Source organism: Oncorhynchus kisutch, linkage group LG14, assembly GCF_002021735.2.
Source record: "Oncorhynchus kisutch isolate 150728-3 linkage group LG14, Okis_V2, whole genome shotgun sequence".
Classification (NCBI taxonomy): domain Eukaryota; kingdom Metazoa; phylum Chordata; class Actinopteri; order Salmoniformes; family Salmonidae; genus Oncorhynchus; species Oncorhynchus kisutch.
The window spans coordinates 79706635-79722931 of NC_034187.2; the positions used below are offsets into that span (position 1 = coordinate 79706635).

The window sequence follows — 16297 nt, forward strand, 5'->3', positions numbered from 1 at the left end:
TTTGATTTATTTTTGTAGAGCCTTTTCAACTACTACGGCGTATTGTCTTGGTAATGCTGTTGATATTTGGTCCGTGTGTCGCCAGTGTCGAGCCAGACAGTTTGTGTGGATTAGAGCTGTGTCTGTCACATTGGCCTGCTTCCTGGTCAGCTGTGACAATGTCTAACTTGTGTTGCTGTTTATAAGATGTGATTCTGCAGCTTAGAACAGATTACTACACACACACACACACACACACACACACACCCTTAATCAACGTTTATTGTCCTCGTACTCAGATTGGTAGATGTAATTGCAGGTGCAATTCATGTAACGCTTGTGTTTCTAGCTCTAACAGTGCAGTAATATCTAGCAATAATAAATAAATCATTCTGAAAAATACAAATAAATTAAGAAATATCAGCAAGCAATGTCCGAGACCGAAATATATATATATATATATATGTGTAAAGACCGCATTGACAGTGTGAATAGTGTATATAGACAGTATAGACAGTATGTGAATAGTGTGTATAGACAGTATGTGAATAGTGTATATAGACAGTATGTGAATAGTGTGTATAGACAGTATGTGAATAGTGTATATAGACAGTATGTGAATAGTGTGTATAGACAGTATGTGAATAGTGTATATAGACAGTATGTGAATAGTGTGTATAGATAGTATGTGAATAGTGTTTATAGATAGTATGTGAATAGTGTATATAGACAGTATGTGAATAGTGTGTATAGACAGTATGTGAATAGTGTATATAGACAGTATGTGAATAGTGTATATAGACAGTATAGACAGTATGTGAATAGTGTATATAGACAGTATGTGAATAGTGTGTATAGACAGTATGTGAATAGTGTGTATAGACAGTATATGAATAGTGTATATAGACAGTATGTGAATAGAAAAGGGGTGGACAGCAGTAGTTATATAGGATGAACTAGAATACAGTATATACATATGAAGTGAGTAAAACAGTATGTCAACATTATTAAAGTGACCCTTGTTCAATGACTCTATGTACATAGGGCAGCAGTCTCTAAGGTGCAGGGTAGAGTACCGGGTGGTAGCCGGATAGTAACAGTGACTAAGGCCAGGGCAGGGTACTGGGTGGAGGCCGACTAGTGGTTACTATTTAACAGTCTGAGGGCCTGGGGTGGCAGGTAGCCTAGTGTTTAGAGTGTTGGGCCAGTAACCGAAAGGTTGCTAGATCGAATCCCCGAGTTGACAAGGTAAAAATCTGTCGTTCTGCCCCTGATCAAGGCAGTTAACCTACTGTTCCCCGGTAGGCCGTCATTGTAAATATGAATTTGTTCTTAACTGACTTAAGGTTAAATAAGTAAGTAATAAGTTAAGTAAAATAAAAATAAAAAAAAGATTAAATATAGAAGCTGTTTTAATCAGTCTCGCTGTCCCAGCTGTGATGCAGCTGTACTGTCTCCTTCTAGATGGTACCAGGGTGAACAGGCCGTGGTTTGGGTGGCTGAGGTCCTTGATGAACTTCTAGATGGTAGCGGGGTGAACAGGCCGTGGTTTGGGTGGCTGAGGTCCTTGATGAACTTCTAGATGGTAGCGGGGTGAACAGGCCGTGGCTCGAGGTCCTTGATGAACTTCTAGTTGGTACCAGGGTGAACAGGCCGTGGCTCGAGGTCCTTGATGAACTTCTAGATGGTAGCGGGGTGAAGAGGCCGTGGTTCAGGTGGCTGAGGTCCTTGATGAACTTCTAGATGGTAGCGGGGTGAAGAGGTCGTGGCTCGAGGTCCTTGATGAACTTCTAGATGGTAGCGGGGTGAAGAGGTCGTGGTTCGGGTGGCTGAGGTCCTTGATGATCTTCTAGATGGTAGCGGGGTGAAGAGGTCGTGGCTCGAGGTCCTTGATGATCTTCTAGATGGTAGCGGGGTGAAGAGGCCGTGGCTCGAGGTCCTTGATGATCTTCTAGATGGTAGCGGGGTGAAGAGGCCGTGGCTCGAGGTCCTTGATGATCTTCTAGATGGTAGCGGGGTGAAGAGGTCGTGGCTCGAGGTCCTTGATGATCTTCTAGATGGTAGCGGGGTGAACAGGCCGTGACTCGAGGTCCTTGATGATCTTCTAGATGGTAGCGGGGTGAAGAGGTCGTGGCTCGAGGTCCTTGATGATCTTCTAGATGGTAGCGGGGTGAAGAGGTCGTGGCTCGAGGTCCTTGATGATCTTCTAGATGGTAGCGGGGTGAAGAGGTCGTGACTCGAGGTCCTTGATGATCTTCTAGATGGTAGCGGGGTGAAGAGGTCGTGGCTCGAGGTCCTTGATGATCTTCTAGATGGTAGCGGGGTGAAGAGGTCGTGGCTCGAGGTCCTTGATGATCTTCTAGATGGTAGCGGGGTGAAGAGGCCGTGGCTCGAGGTCCTTGATGAACTTCTAGATGGTAGCGGGGTGAAGAGGTCGTGGCTCGAGGTCCTTGATGAACTTCTAGATGGTAGCGGGGTGAAGAGGCCGTGACTCGAGGTCCTTGATGAACTTCTAGATGGTAGCGGGGTGAAGAGGCCGTGGTTCAGGTGGCTGAGGTCCTTGATGATCTTCTAGATGGTAGCGGGGTGAAGAGGCCGTGACTCGAGGTTCTTGATGAACTTCTAGATGGTAGCGGGGTGAAGAGGTCGTGGCTCGAGGTCCTTGATGATCTTCTAGATGGTAGCGGGGTGAAGAGGTCGTGACTCGAGGTCCTTGATGATCTTCTAGATGGTAGCGGGGTGAAGAGGCCGTGACTCGAGGTCCTTGATGATCTTCTAGATGGTAGCGGGGTGAAGAGGCCGTGGCTCGAGGTCCTTGATGATCTTCTAGATGGTAGCGGGGTGAAGAGGCCGTGGCTCGAGGTCCTTGATGAACTTCTAGATGGTAGCGGGGTGAACAGGCCATGGTTCGGGTGGCTGAGGTCCTTGATGATCTTCTAGATGGTAGCGGGGTGAAGAGGTCGTGACTCGAGGTCCTTGATGAACTTCTAGATGGTAGCGGGGTGAAGAGGCCGTGGCTCGAGGTCCTTGATGAACTTCTAGATGGTAGCGGGGTGAAGAGGTCGTGACTCGAGGTCCTTGATGATCTTCTAGATGGTAGCGGGGTGAAGAGGCCGTGACTCGAGGTCCTTGATGATCTTCTAGATGGTAGCGGGGTGAAGAGGCCGTGGCTCGAGGTCCTTGATGATCTTCTAGATGGTAGCGGGGTGAAGAGGTCGTGACTCGAGGTCCTTGATGATCTTCTAGATGGTAGCGGGTGAAGAGGTCGTGACTCGAGGTCCTTGATGAACTTCTAGATGGTAGTGGGGTGAAGAGGCCGTGACTCGAGGTCCTTGATGAACTTCTAGATGGTAGCGGGGTGAAGAGGCCGTGGTTCAGGTGGCTGAGGTCCTTGATGATCTTCTAGATGGTAGCGGGGTGAAGAGGCCGTGACTCGAGGTTCTTGATGAACTTCTAGATGGTAGCGGGGTGAAGAGGTCGTGGCTCGAGGTCCTTGATGATCTTCTAGATGGTAGCGGGGTGAAGAGGTCGTGACTCGAGGTCCTTGATGATCTTCTAGATGGTAGCGGGGTGAAGAGGCCGTGACTCGAGGTCCTTGATGATCTTCTAGATGGTAGCGGGGTGAAGAGGCCGTGGCTCGAGGTCCTTGATGATCTTCTAGATGGTAGCGGGGTGAAGAGGCCGTGGCTCGAGGTCCTTGATGAACTTCTAGATGGTAGCGGGGTGAACAGGCCATGGTTCGGGTGGCTGAGGTCCTTGATGATCTTCTAGATGGTAGCGGGGTGAAGAGGTCGTGACTCGAGGTCCTTGATGAACTTCTAGATGGTAGCGGGGTGAAGAGGCCGTGGCTCGAGGTCCTTGATGAACTTCTAGATGGTAGCGGGGTGAAGAGGTCGTGACTCGAGGTCCTTGATGATCTTCTAGATGGTAGCGGGGTGAAGAGGCCGTGACTCGAGGTCCTTGATGATCTTCTAGATGGTAGCGGGGTGAAGAGGCCGTGGCTCGAGGTCCTTGATGATCTTCTAGATGGTAGCGGGGTGAAGAGGCCGTGGCTCGAGGTCCTTGATGAACTTCTAGATGGTAGCGGGGTGAAGAGGTCGTGGTTCAGGTGGCTGAGGTCCTTGATGATCTTCTAGATGGTAGCGGGGTGAACAGGTCGTGGCTCGAGGTCCTTGATGATCTTCTAGATGGTAGCGGGGTGAAGAGGCCGTGGCTCGAGGTCCTTGATGAACTTCTAGATGGTAGCGGGGTGAAGAGGCCGTGACTCGAGGTCCTTGATGAACTTCTAGATGGTAGCGGGGTGAAGAGGCCGTGGTTTGGGTGGCTGAGGTCCTTGATGATCTTCTAGATGGTAGCGGGGTGAAGAGGCCGTGACTCGAGGTCCTTGATGATCTTCTAGTTGGTACCAGGGTGAACAGGCCGTGGTTTGGGTGGCTGAGGTCCTTGATGATCTTCTAGATGGTAGCGGGGTGAAGAGGTCGTGGCTCGAGGTCCTTGATGAACTTCTAGATGGTAGCGGGGTGAAGAGGCCGTGACTCGAGGTCCTTGATGAACTTCTAGATGGTAGCGGGGTGAAGAGGCCGTGACTCGAGGTCCTTGATGAACTTCTAGATGGTAGCGGGGTGAAGAGGCCGTGGTTTGGGTGGCTGAGGTCCTTGATGATCTTCTAGAAGGTAGCGGGGTGAAGAGGCCGTGACTCGAGGTCCTTGATGATCTTCTAGTTGGTACCAGGGTGAACAGGCCGTGGTTTGGGTGGCTGAGGTCCTTGATGATCTTCTAGTTGGTACCAGGGTGAACAGGCCGTGGTTTGGGTGGCTGAGGTCCTTGATGATCTTCTAGTTGGTACCAGGGTGAACAGGCCGTGGTTTGGGTGGCTGAGGTCCTTGATGATCTTCTAGTTGGTACCAGGGTGAACAGGCCGTGGTTTGGGTGGCTGAGGTCCTTGATGATCTTCTAGTTGGTACCAGGGTGAACAGGCCGTGGTTTGGGTGGCTGAGGTCCTTGATGATCTTCTAGATGGTAGTGGGGTGAATGAACAGGCCGTGGTTCAGGTGGCTGAGGTCCTTGATGATCTTCTAGATGGTACCAGGGTGAACAGGCCGTGGTTTGGGTGGCTGAGGTCCTTGATGATCTTCTAGATGGTAGTGGGGTGAATGAACAGGCCATGGTTCAGGTGGCTGAGGTCCTTGATGATCTTCTAGATGGTACCAGGGTGAACAGGCCGTGGTTTGGGTGGCTGAGGTCCTTGATGATCTTCTTGGCTGGTCTCTGAGTGCCGTAGCATCTCTGTCTGTCTGGGGATAGTTTGAGTGAATCTGTTTTGGCTTTTTCTTCTCTCTTGCGCTCGCTGTCTGTGTGGTCTAGTGATGTGCAGTAGCCGTCTGTGTGGTCTAGTGATTTACAGTAGCTGTCTGTGTGGTCTAGGCATTTACAGTAGCTGTCTGTGTGGTCTAGTGATGTACAGTAGCCGTCTGTGTGGTCTAGTGATTTACAGTAGCTGTCTGTGTGGTCTAGTGATGTGCAGTAGCTGTCTGTGTGGTCTAGTGATGTACAGTAGCCGTCTGTGTGGTCTAGTGATGTACAGTAGCCGTCTGTGTGGTCTAGTGATGTACAGTAGCCGTCTGTGTGGTCTAGTGATGTACAGTAGCCGTCTGTGTGGTCTAGTGATTTACAGTAGCTGTCTGTGTGGTCTCGTGATTTACGGTAGCTGTTTGTGTGGTCTAGTGATGTACATATAAAGGCTAGTGCTGCCCCCCTGTGGACACAGACTGATTTGGCAGAGCATTGTAAACATTTCAGTGTTTTCTGTGTGTGTGCACTTGCATGCAGGCATTTCTTACAATGCTCCACCAAATGTGTTGCTGGGTGGCATTTCTGTGTGTGTGGTTCTCAGCGGATTATATATATATTATAATGGTTTTTATTTCTGCCTGAGCAGCCGCTCGATCTCTCTAGACGGGTGGGTTATAACCGGGCCTCGGGCTCTCTAGACGGGTGGGTTATAACCGGGCCTCGGGCTCTCTAGACGGGTGGGTTATAACCGGGCCTCGGGCTCTCTAGACGGGTGGGTTATAACCGGGCCTCGGGCTCTCTAGACAGGTGGGTTATAACCGGGCCTCGATCTCTCTAGACGGGTGGGTTATAACCGGGCCTCGGGCTCTCTAGACGGGTGGGTTATAACCGGGCCTCGGGCTCTCTAGACGGGTGTGTTATAACCGGGCCTCGGGCTCTCTAGACGGGTGGGTTATAACCGGGCCTCGGGCTCTCTAGACGGGTGGGTTATAACCGGGCCTCGGGCTCTCTAGACGGGTGGGTTATAACCGGGCCTCGGGCTCTCTAGACGGGTGGGTTATAACCGGGCCTCGGGCTCTCTAGACGGGTGGGTTATAACTGGGCCTCGATCTCTCTAGACGGGTGGGTTATAACCGGGCCTCGGGCTCTCTAGACGGGTGGGTTATAACCGGGCCTCGGGCTCTCTAGACGGGTGGGTTATAACCGGGCCTCGGGCTCTCTAGACGGGTGGGTTATAACTGGGCCTCGATCTCTCTAGACGGGTGGGTTATAACCGGGCCTCGGGCTCTCTAGACGGGTGGGTTATAACCGGGCCTCGGGCTCTCTAGACGGGTGGGTTATAACCGGGCCTCGGGCTCTCTAGACGGGTGGGTTATAACCGGGCCTCGGGCTCTCTAGACGGGTGGGTTATAACCGGGCCTCGATCTCTCTAGACGGGTGGGTTATAACCGGGCCTCGATCTCTCTAGACGGGTGGGTTATAACTGGGCCTCGGGCTCTCTAGACGGGTGGGTTATAACCGGGCCTCGGGCTCTCTAGACGGGTGGGTTATAACTGGGCCTCGGGCTCTCTAGACGGGTGGGGTATAACCGGGCCTTGGCCTCTCTAGACGGGTGGGTTATAACCGGGCCTCGGGCTCTCTAGACAGGTGGGTTATAACCGGGCCTCGGGCTCTCTAGACAGGTGGGTTATAACCGGGCCTCGGGCTCTCTAGACAGGTGGGTTATAACTGGGCCTCGGGCTCTCTAGACAGGTGGGTTATAACCGGGCCTCGGGCTCTCTAGACAGGTGGGTTATAACCGGGCCTCGGGCTCTCTAGACAGGTGGGTTATAACCGGGCCTCGGGCTCTCTAGACAGGTGGGTTATAACCGGGCCTTGGGCTCTTGGACTCTGTCTTTCTTTACCTTCTTTCCTTCTGTCTATTTGACTCTTCTGTCTATTTGACTCTTCTGTCTATTTGACTCTTCTGTCTATTTGACTCTTCTGTCTATTTGACTCTTCTTTCCTTCTGTCTATTTGACTCTGAAATGGAGGGAATCTCTTGCAGCCGTATCCATGGAAACACTCCTCTGTGTGTGTGTGCACATGGGTGCTTATGTTGATGTAACAGAGCTGTGAATAATTCTGATGGAGACTACTGACCTCACATCCTCAATTTATCACATCAAAGTTCACAGCTCTGGCTAGGTGTGTGTGTGTGTAGCGTGACTAGGCGTGTTGGTAGCGTGGCTAGGTGTGTGTGTAGCGTGGCTAGGTGTGTGTGTGTGTGTAGCGTGGCTAGGTGTGTGTGTGTGTGTGTGTGTAGCGTGGCTAGGTGTGTGTGTAGCGTGGCTAGGTGTGTGTGTGTAGCGTGGCTAGGTGTGTGTGTAGCGTGGCTAGGTGTGTGTGTAGCGTGGCTAGGTGTGTGTGTAGCGTGGCTAGGTGTGTGTGTGTAGCGTGGCTAGGTGTGTGTGTGTAGCGTGGCTAGGTGTGTGTGTGTGTTCGTGGCTAGGTGTGTGTGTGTGTAGCGTGGCTAGGTGTGTGTGTGTAGCGTGGCTAGGTGTGTGTGTGTAGCGTGGCTAGGTGTGTGTGTGTAGCGTGGTCTAGGTGTGTGTGTGTTGGTAGCGTGGCTAGGTGTGTGTGTGTTGGTAGCGTGGCTAGGTGTGTGGTGTGTTGGTAGCGTGGCTAGGTGTGTGTGTGTTGGTAGCGTGGCTAGGTGTGTGGTTGGTAGCGTGGCTAGGTGTGTGTTGGTTGCGTGGCTAGGTGTGTGTTGGTAGCGTGGCTAGGTGTGTGGTTGGTAGCGTGGCTAGGTGTGTGTGTTGGTAGCGTGGCTAGGTGTGTGTGTGTTGGTAGCGTGGCTAGGTGTGTGTGTGTTGGTAGCGTGGCTAGGTGTGTGTGTGTTGGTAGCGTGGCTAGGGTGGTGTGTGTTGCAGGTGTGTGTGTTGGTAGCGTGGCTAGGTGTGTGTGTGTGTGTGTAGCGTGGCTAGGTGTGGTGTGTGTGTGTTAGCGTGGCTAGGTGGTGTGTGTGTGTGTGTGTAGCGTGGCTAGGTGTGTGTGTGTGTGTGTGTGTAGCGTGGCTAGGTGTGTGGGTGTGTGTGTGTGTGTAGCGTGGCTAGGTGTGTGTGTGTGTGTGTGTGTACGTGGCTAGGTGTGTGTGTGTGTGTGTGTGTAGCGTGGCTAGGTGTGTGTGTGTGTGTGTAGCGTGGCTAGGTGTGTTGTGGTGTGTGTAGCGTGGCTAGTGTGTGTGTGTGTGTGTAGCGTGGCTAGGTGTGTGTGTGTGTGTAGCGTGGCTAGTGTGTGTGTGTGTGTGTTGTAGCGTGGCTAGGTGTGTGTGTGTGTAGCGTGGCTAGGTGTGTGTGTGTGTAGCGTGGCTAGGTGGTGTGTGTGTGTGTAGCGTGGCTAGGTGTGTGTGTGTGTGTGTAGCGTGGCTAGGTGTGTGTGTGTGTGTAGCGTGGCTAGGTGTGTGTGTGTGTAGCGTGGCTAGGTGTGTGTGTGTGTAGCGTGGCTAGGTGTGTGTGTGTGTGTGTGTGTAGCGTGGCTAGGTGTGTGTGTGTGTGTTAGCGTGGCTAGGTGTGTGTGTGTGTAGCGTGGCTAGGTGTGTGTGTGTGTAGCGTGGCTAGGTGTGTGTGTGTGTGTAGCGTGGCTAGGTGTGTGTGTGTGTGTGTGTAGCGTGGCTAGGTGTGTGTGTGTGTGTGTGTGTGTAGCGTGGCTAGGTGTGTGTGTGTGTGTGTAGCGTGGCTAGGTGTGTGTGTGTAGCGTGGCTAGGTGTGTGTGTGTGTGTGTGTGTGTGTAGCGTTGCTAGGTGTGTGTGTGTGTAGCGTGTGTGTGTAGGTGGTTAGTGATTGTTTTGCATCACTGCTCTTCTCCCCAGAGGATGGGGACTCAGCAGGTCGTCATGGCAACCTGGGCAGTCTACTCACCATGAAGGATCTTTATTCTCTCCCTCGTCTCTCTCTCTCTTTCTGTCTCCCCCCCCCCCCCCCCTCATAAAATCATCTATAGCATACGGAACGGTTTGTCCTACAAACTATTATGACTTCTCTATGGAAAGATGAAACTGGCACGAACATGATGGTGTTCTCCGTTTTGCTCTACAAGTGTTAGAAGACTCGTCTTTTAAGCCGGTACAACTTCTGTCAGTAGCATCCAAACCGTTTGGACTCTCACGAACATGTACATGTGAGGCCTGCGGGCATCCTAGAACAAAACAAGACTTGTCTGAAGGTCCCCCGGTACCAGTTGAATTGTATTTTTAATTTTTAAATGGTATATGTGACCGACCTCCTTGATTCGGTCTTATGTAGCAACATTTGATTTTAAAATATATATATATTTTTTTTACTTTGGCTAAAAGCACAGACACAGAGCTACACAATGGTTTATCATACACTGCATTTGAGGAACAATGGGAAAGTAATTCTGCTTTGAAAGTTGAAAAACTTGTAATCACACTTCTGAGAAAATGGCCCTTGAATGTTTTGGTACACCTACTGGAGAGCTGCTGTTTGTCTACACCCATTCAGCATGGTTCACGCCCTCTTTAAGCTTTAGCCCCACCCATCAATTTACGGGTTGATACTAACAGCAGTAGTCAAGCACCCACGTTAACTGGCAAGTTGGCTAGCTTGCTAGCTTCTTCCAGATACAAATGAGAGAACAGCTCATTGACCATTTTACTTGCCCTAGCAGAGCTGGTTAGGCTGTTTTTATGTTATACAGAGCGTTGATGACTGCAATTGTGCTGCTGGCAACAATTTACTCTTATTTGCCAAAGTTTACTGACACCGGCCATATTCAACGTGTGTTGAGCGTTTATAAATTTGTAAGTTATTCTGCGCTCTGGCACACTCAGATGAGATATGCGCTCTGGCACACTCAGACGAGATCTGCGCTCTGGTACACTCAGACGAGATCTGCGCTCTGGTACACTCAGACGAGATCTGCGCTCTGGTACACTCAGACGAGATCTGCGCTCTGGTACACTCAGACGAGATCTGCGCTCTGGTACACTCAGACGAGATCTGCGCTCTGGCACACTCAGACGAGAGTGTTCTGAAATCGGGAGTAGATAGCCAGAGCGACGCAAATGGCTCCGAGATACAAATAATGGGATCATACTCGTAACGTTAGCTGGCTAGCTAACAGTACACTTTAACTTGAAAGGAAAATTACTTTCTGTCCAATTTAGAAATGTGAAATATCTGAAAATGTAGCTAGCTAGATTCTCTTACCCGTGTACATCATGGATGGACGCTTCTCCCGGTCACCGATGCCAGGTTGCCCTTTAGTTTAAAAAAGGAAATAGAGCTGCTGCATGGGAGCTTGGCCTTAATGAGTCGATGATAAGATGTTGGAAACAGCAGCGAGGAACTGACTCAGTGCAAAAAGACAACAAAAGCTTGCAGAGGGAAGGCACTTCCTGTGTTCTGAGCTGCACGGCATCGGGAGAAAAGCTTCCACCGATGTTGACTTTTAAACGCATGACGATGCCAAAAGAAAAATTCCCGAGAGGAATTGTTATGAAAGTCAATAAGAAAGGATGGATGACGGAAGGCCTAATGCATGAATGGCATACGGAGTGTTACGGCAAGCGACCGGGAGGATTCTTTCACAAGAACAAGGCATTGCTCGTGTTGGACAGCATGAGGGCCCACATAACAGATTCTGTGAAAGAAGCCATCAAGAGGACGAACTCAATTCCAGCTGTGATTCCTGGGGGCACAACAAAGGTGGAACAAAGCATTTAAGGTGGCGCTCCGTGTTGAGTGGGAGGCTTGGATGACAAGTGGGGAGAAATCCTTCACTAAAACGGGCCGCATGCGAAGAGCCACTTATGGTCAAGTCTGCCAGTGGGTCCTGACAGCGTGGAGCATTGTCAAAAAATCCACTATCATCAACGGGTTTCGAAAGGCTGGACTGCTGCGTGTTGTTGAGGGCAGTTCAGCGGGGTATTGGCCTCCGGATGAAAGTGACGAGGGCGACAATGAAAACGATCCAACATCGGATGAAGCAATTCTGAGGCTATTCAACTCCGACACCGAAGGAGATGACTTCAGTGGTTTCAGTGCACAGGAGGAGGACGATAGTGACCAATGACTTTCTTGGTAGGCTACTGTTTTAATTTTTGTTACAAGCCGTGTTTCGTTTAAAAGCTGTGTAAAGTTAATTTGTTTCAATGTACCAGTAGGCACCTGGCTTATAGACATGTGCGGCTTATTTATGTACAAAATACTTTTACATTTTTTTTTATCAGTGGGTGCGGTTTATATTCAGGTGCGCTTAATAGTCCAGAAATTACGGTAAATTGCTCAGTAATAGGAGAGACATTTCAGAACAAACTTCCTTTTTGATATTTTTTGGTGCCATCTGTTCCATGTGGTCAATCTGTTATTCAATGTGTTTGTGTCGGTTAATTGCAGAAAAAAGGCCCCAAAATAAATCATGTTTAATCAAATCCATATTTTACAGTACCAGTCCAGAGTTTGGCCACGCCTACTCACTCCAGGGTGTTAATCAAATCCATATTTTACAGTACCAGTCCAGAGTTTGGCCACGCCTACTCACCCCAGGGTGTTAATCAAATCCATATTTTACAGTACCAGTCCAGAGTTTGGCCACGCCTACTCACTCCAGGGGGTTTCTTTATCTGACTGTTCTCTACATTGTATAATAATAGTGAAGACATCAAAACTATGAAATAAAACATATGGAATCATGTAGTAACCAAAAAAGTGTTAAACAAATCAAAATATATTTTATATTTGAGATTCTTCAAAGTAAGCCACCCTTTGCCTTGACAGCTTTGTACACTCTCTGTCCTGAGCTGGAACACTCTCTGTCCTGAGCTGGAACACTCTCTGTCCTGAGCTGGAACACTCTCTGTCCTGAGCTGGAACACTCTCTGTCCTGAGCTGGAACACTCTCTGTCCTGAGCTGGAACACTCTCTGTCCTGAGCTGGAACACTCTCTGTCCTGAGCTGGAACACTCTCTGTCCTGAGCTGGAACACTCTCTGTCCTGAGCTGGTGTTTTTAAAGATCAGGTCTCAGCTGGAGTGGTGTGCCTCTCCCCCTCCCCCCACACACTCCTCCTCTCGGTCTCCTCTCCCTCCTGATCTGATCTCTACACCACCACAACCCACTCAGCCTTTTGTTCTGTGTGTGTGGAGGTCTTAGTTCTATGGATATCACAATATGTGAAATATGATTAGGCACTTTGTAGTGTGTGTGTGTGTGTGTGTGTGTGTGAAGTTATCATTGCCTCTGTGTGGGTGTGTGTGTGTGTATTGATGGTAATGAGCTTAGGTTAGCTGCTGTGAGGGAGGCTAGAGAAACCATGTTAGTTTTCCAGGGGCTTCACTTACACACACACACTCTCCCCTTCCTCCGCACTGGCTGCTACAGCATGATGTCGTCGCTGCGCTGATTGGCTGCCTGGCCGCAGAGGGAAGGTGGGGAGAAGCGCGAGAGAGCAAGAGAGAGAGCGAGAGAGCAAGAGAGAGAGCGAGAGAGGAAGGGAGAGAGCGAGAGAAAATGCCATCAATGATATGGGTGGAGGGTTTTTTGGATGGCAGTAAGGTGTGTGTAGATCTGTTTTGAGGGGTGTGTTTATGGGGTGGGGGGGTGTGTTGGGGTACGGGTCTGAGAAGAAGGTGGCGCCCCAAAACCACGCCCTACTGGAGGTATGCGGCGCCTCATCTGCAAACGCATCTGTGACTGTGAGTGCAGGGCTGGGCACTCTGGGTGTTTCTGAAAGAGCATACATTAGTGCCTGGTTCATTTTGTGTGAATAAGGGCTGGGTTGGTTGTGTTTGATGGGTTGGTTGTGTTTGATGGTGTGGGTTATATGGGTGTGTTTGATGGTGTGGGTTATTTGGGTGTGTTTGATGGTGTGGGTTATTTAGTTGTGTTTGATGGTGTGGGTTATTTGGGTGTGTTTGATGGTGTGGGTTATTTGGGTGTGTTTGATGGTGTGGGTTATTTGGGTGTGTTTGATGGTGTGGGTTATTTGGGTGTGTTTGATGGTGTGGGTTATTTGGTTGTGTTTGATGGTGTGGGTTATATGGGTGTGGGTTATATGGGTGTGTGGATGATGGTGGGGGGGGTTGGCTGGGTGTGTTTTGATGATTGTGGGGGGGGGGTTGGTTGGGTGTGTTTGGGTGATGGTGGGGGGGGGGGGGGTTGGCTGGGTGTGTTTGGATGATGGTGGGGGGGTTGTCTGGGTGTGTTTGGATGATGGTGGGGGGGGGTTGGCTGGGTGTGTTTGGATGGTGGGGGGGGTGTTTGGATGATGGTGGGGGGGTGTTTGGATGATGGTGGAGGGGTGTTTGGATGATTGTGGGGGGGGCTGGCTGGGTGTGTTTGGATGATGGTGGGGGGGTTGGCTGGGTGTGTTTGGATGATGGTGGGGGAGGGGTGGCTGGGTGTGGGGGGGTTGGCTGGGTGTGTTTGGATGATGGGGGGGTTGGCTGGGTGTGTTTGGATGATGGTGGGGGGGGGCTGGGTGTGTTTGGATGATGGTGGGGGGGGCTGGGTCTGTTTGGATGATGGTGGGGGGGGCTGGGTGTGTGTGTGGGGGGGGGGGTTGGCTGGGTGTGTTTGGATGATGGTGGGGGGGGGCTGGGTGTGTTTGGATGATGGTGGGGGGGGCTGGGTGTGTTTGGATGATGGTGGGGGGGGTTTGGCTGGGTGTGTTTGGATGATGGTGGGGGGGGGGTGTTTGGATGATGGTGGCTGGCTGTGTTTGGATGATGGTGGGGGGGCTGGCTGTGTTTGGATGATGGTGGGGGGGCTGGCTGTGTTTGGATGATGGTGGGGGGCTGGCTGTGTTTGGATGATGGTGGGGGGGGTTGGCTGGGTGTGTTTGGATGATGGTGGGGGGGCTGGCTGTGTTTGGATGATGGTGGGGAGGTTGGCTGGGTGTGTTTGGATGATGGTGGGGAGGTTGGCTGGGTGTGTTTGGATGATGGTGGGGGGGTGGGTGTGTTTGGATGATGGTGGGGGGGTGGGTGTGTTTGGATGATGGGGGGAGGGGGGCTGGGTGTGTTTGGATGATGGGGGGAGGGGTGGCTGGGTGTGTTTGGATGATGGGGGGAGGGGTGGCTGGGTGTGTTTGGATGATGGTGGGGGGGGCTGGCTGGGTGTGTTTGGATGATGGTGGGGGGGGCTGGGTCTGTTTGGATGATGGTGGGGGGGGGTTGGCTGGGTGTGTTTGGATGGTGGGGGGGGGTTGGCTGGGTGTGTTTGGATGATGGTGGGTGGGGGGGGGTTGGCTGGGTGTGTTTGGATGATGATGGGGGGGGTGTGTTTGGATGATGGTGGGTGGGCTGGGTCTGTTTGGATGATGGTGGGGGGGGTTGGCTGGGTGTGTTTGGATGGTGGGGGGGGTTGGCTGGGTGTGTTTGGATGATGGTGGGGGGGCTGGGTCTGTTTGGATGATGGTGGGGGGGCTGGGGCTGTTTGGATGATGGTGGGGGGGGGGGGGGGGGGGGTGGGTGTGTTTGGATGATGGTGGGGGGGTTGGCTGGGTGTGTTTGGATGATGGTGGGGGGGATTGTTTGGATGATAGTGGGGGGGGTTGGCTGGGTGTGTTTGGATGATGGTGGGGGGGTGCCTGGGTGTGTTTGGATGATGGTGGGGGGGTGGGTGTGTTTGGATGATGGGGGAGGGGGGGCTGGGTGTGTTTGGATGATGGGGGGAGGGGTGGCTGGGTGTGTTGGATGATGGGGGAGGGGTGGCTGGGTGTGTTTGGATGATGGTGGGGGGGGCTGGCTGGGTGTGTTTGGATGATGGGGGGAGGGGTGGCTGGGTGTGTTTGGATGATGGTGGGGGAGGGGTGGCTGGGTGTGGGGGGGTTGGCTGGGTGTGTTTGGATGATGGGGGGGGTTGGCTGGGTGTGTTTGGATGATGGTGGGGGGGGCTGGGTGTGTTTGGATGATGGTGGGGGGGGCTGGGTCTGTTTGGATGATGGTGGGGGGGGCTGGGTGTGTGTGTGGGGGGGGGGGTTGGCTGGGTGTGTTTGGATGATGGTGGGGGGGGGCTGGGTGTGTTTGGATGATGGTGGGGGGGGCTGGGTGTGTTTGGATGATGGTGGGGGGGGTTTGGCTGGGTGTGTTTGGATGATGGTGGGGGGGGGGTGTTTGGGATGATGGTGGCTGGCTGTGTTTGGATGATGGTGGGGGGGCTGGCTGTGTTTGGATGATGGTGGGGGGGCTGGCTGTGTTTGGATGATGGTGGGGGGCTGGCTGTGTTTGGATGATGGTGGGGGGGGTTGGCTGGGTGTGTTTGGATGATGGTGGGGGGGGCTGGCTGTGTTTGGATGATGGTGGGGAGGTTGGCTGGGTGTGTTTGGATGATGGTGGGGAGGTTGGCTGGGTGTGTTTGGATGATGGTGGGGGGGTGGGTGTGTTTGGATGATGGGGGGAGGGGGGCTGGGTGTGTTTGGATGATGGGGGGGAGGGGTGGCTGGGTGTGTTTGGATGATGGGGGGAGGGGTGGCTGGGTGTGTTTGGATGATGGTGGGGGGGGGCTGGCTGGGTGTGTTTGGATGATGGTGGGGGGGGCTGGGTCTGTTTGGATGATGGTGGGGGGGGGGGTTGGCTGGGTGTGTTTGGATGATGGGGGGAGGGGTGGCTGGGTGTGTTTGGATGATGGGGGGAGGGGTGGCTGGGTGTGGTTTGGATGATGGTGGGGGGGGCTGGCTGGGTGTGTTTGGATGATGGTGGGGGGGGCTGGGTCTGTTTGGATGATGGTGGGGGGGGGTTGGCTGGGTGTGTTTGGATGGTGGGGGGGTTGGCTGGGTGTGTTTGGATGATGGTGGGGGGGGCTGGGTCTGTTTGGATGATGGTGGGGGGGCTGGGGCTGTTTGGATGATGGTGGGGGGGGGGGGGGGGGGGGTGTGTTGGGATGATGGTGGGGGGGTTGGCTGGGTGTGTTTGGATGATGGTGGGGGGGGGGATTGTTTGGATGATAGTGGGGGGGGGGGTTGGCTGGGTGGTTTTGGATGATTGGTGGGGGGGGTGCTGGGTGTGTTTGGATGATGGTGGGGGG

At 52.3% G+C, this 16297-nt stretch overlaps 1 protein-coding gene across 1 annotated transcript in view; it reads left to right on the forward strand.

The window, feature by feature from the left end:
- LOC109879615 (CLIP-associating protein 2-like) overlaps window positions 1–16297 on the forward strand; it is a 111612-nt gene that overhangs the window by 38085 nt on the left and 57230 nt on the right. The window lies entirely within an intron of this gene.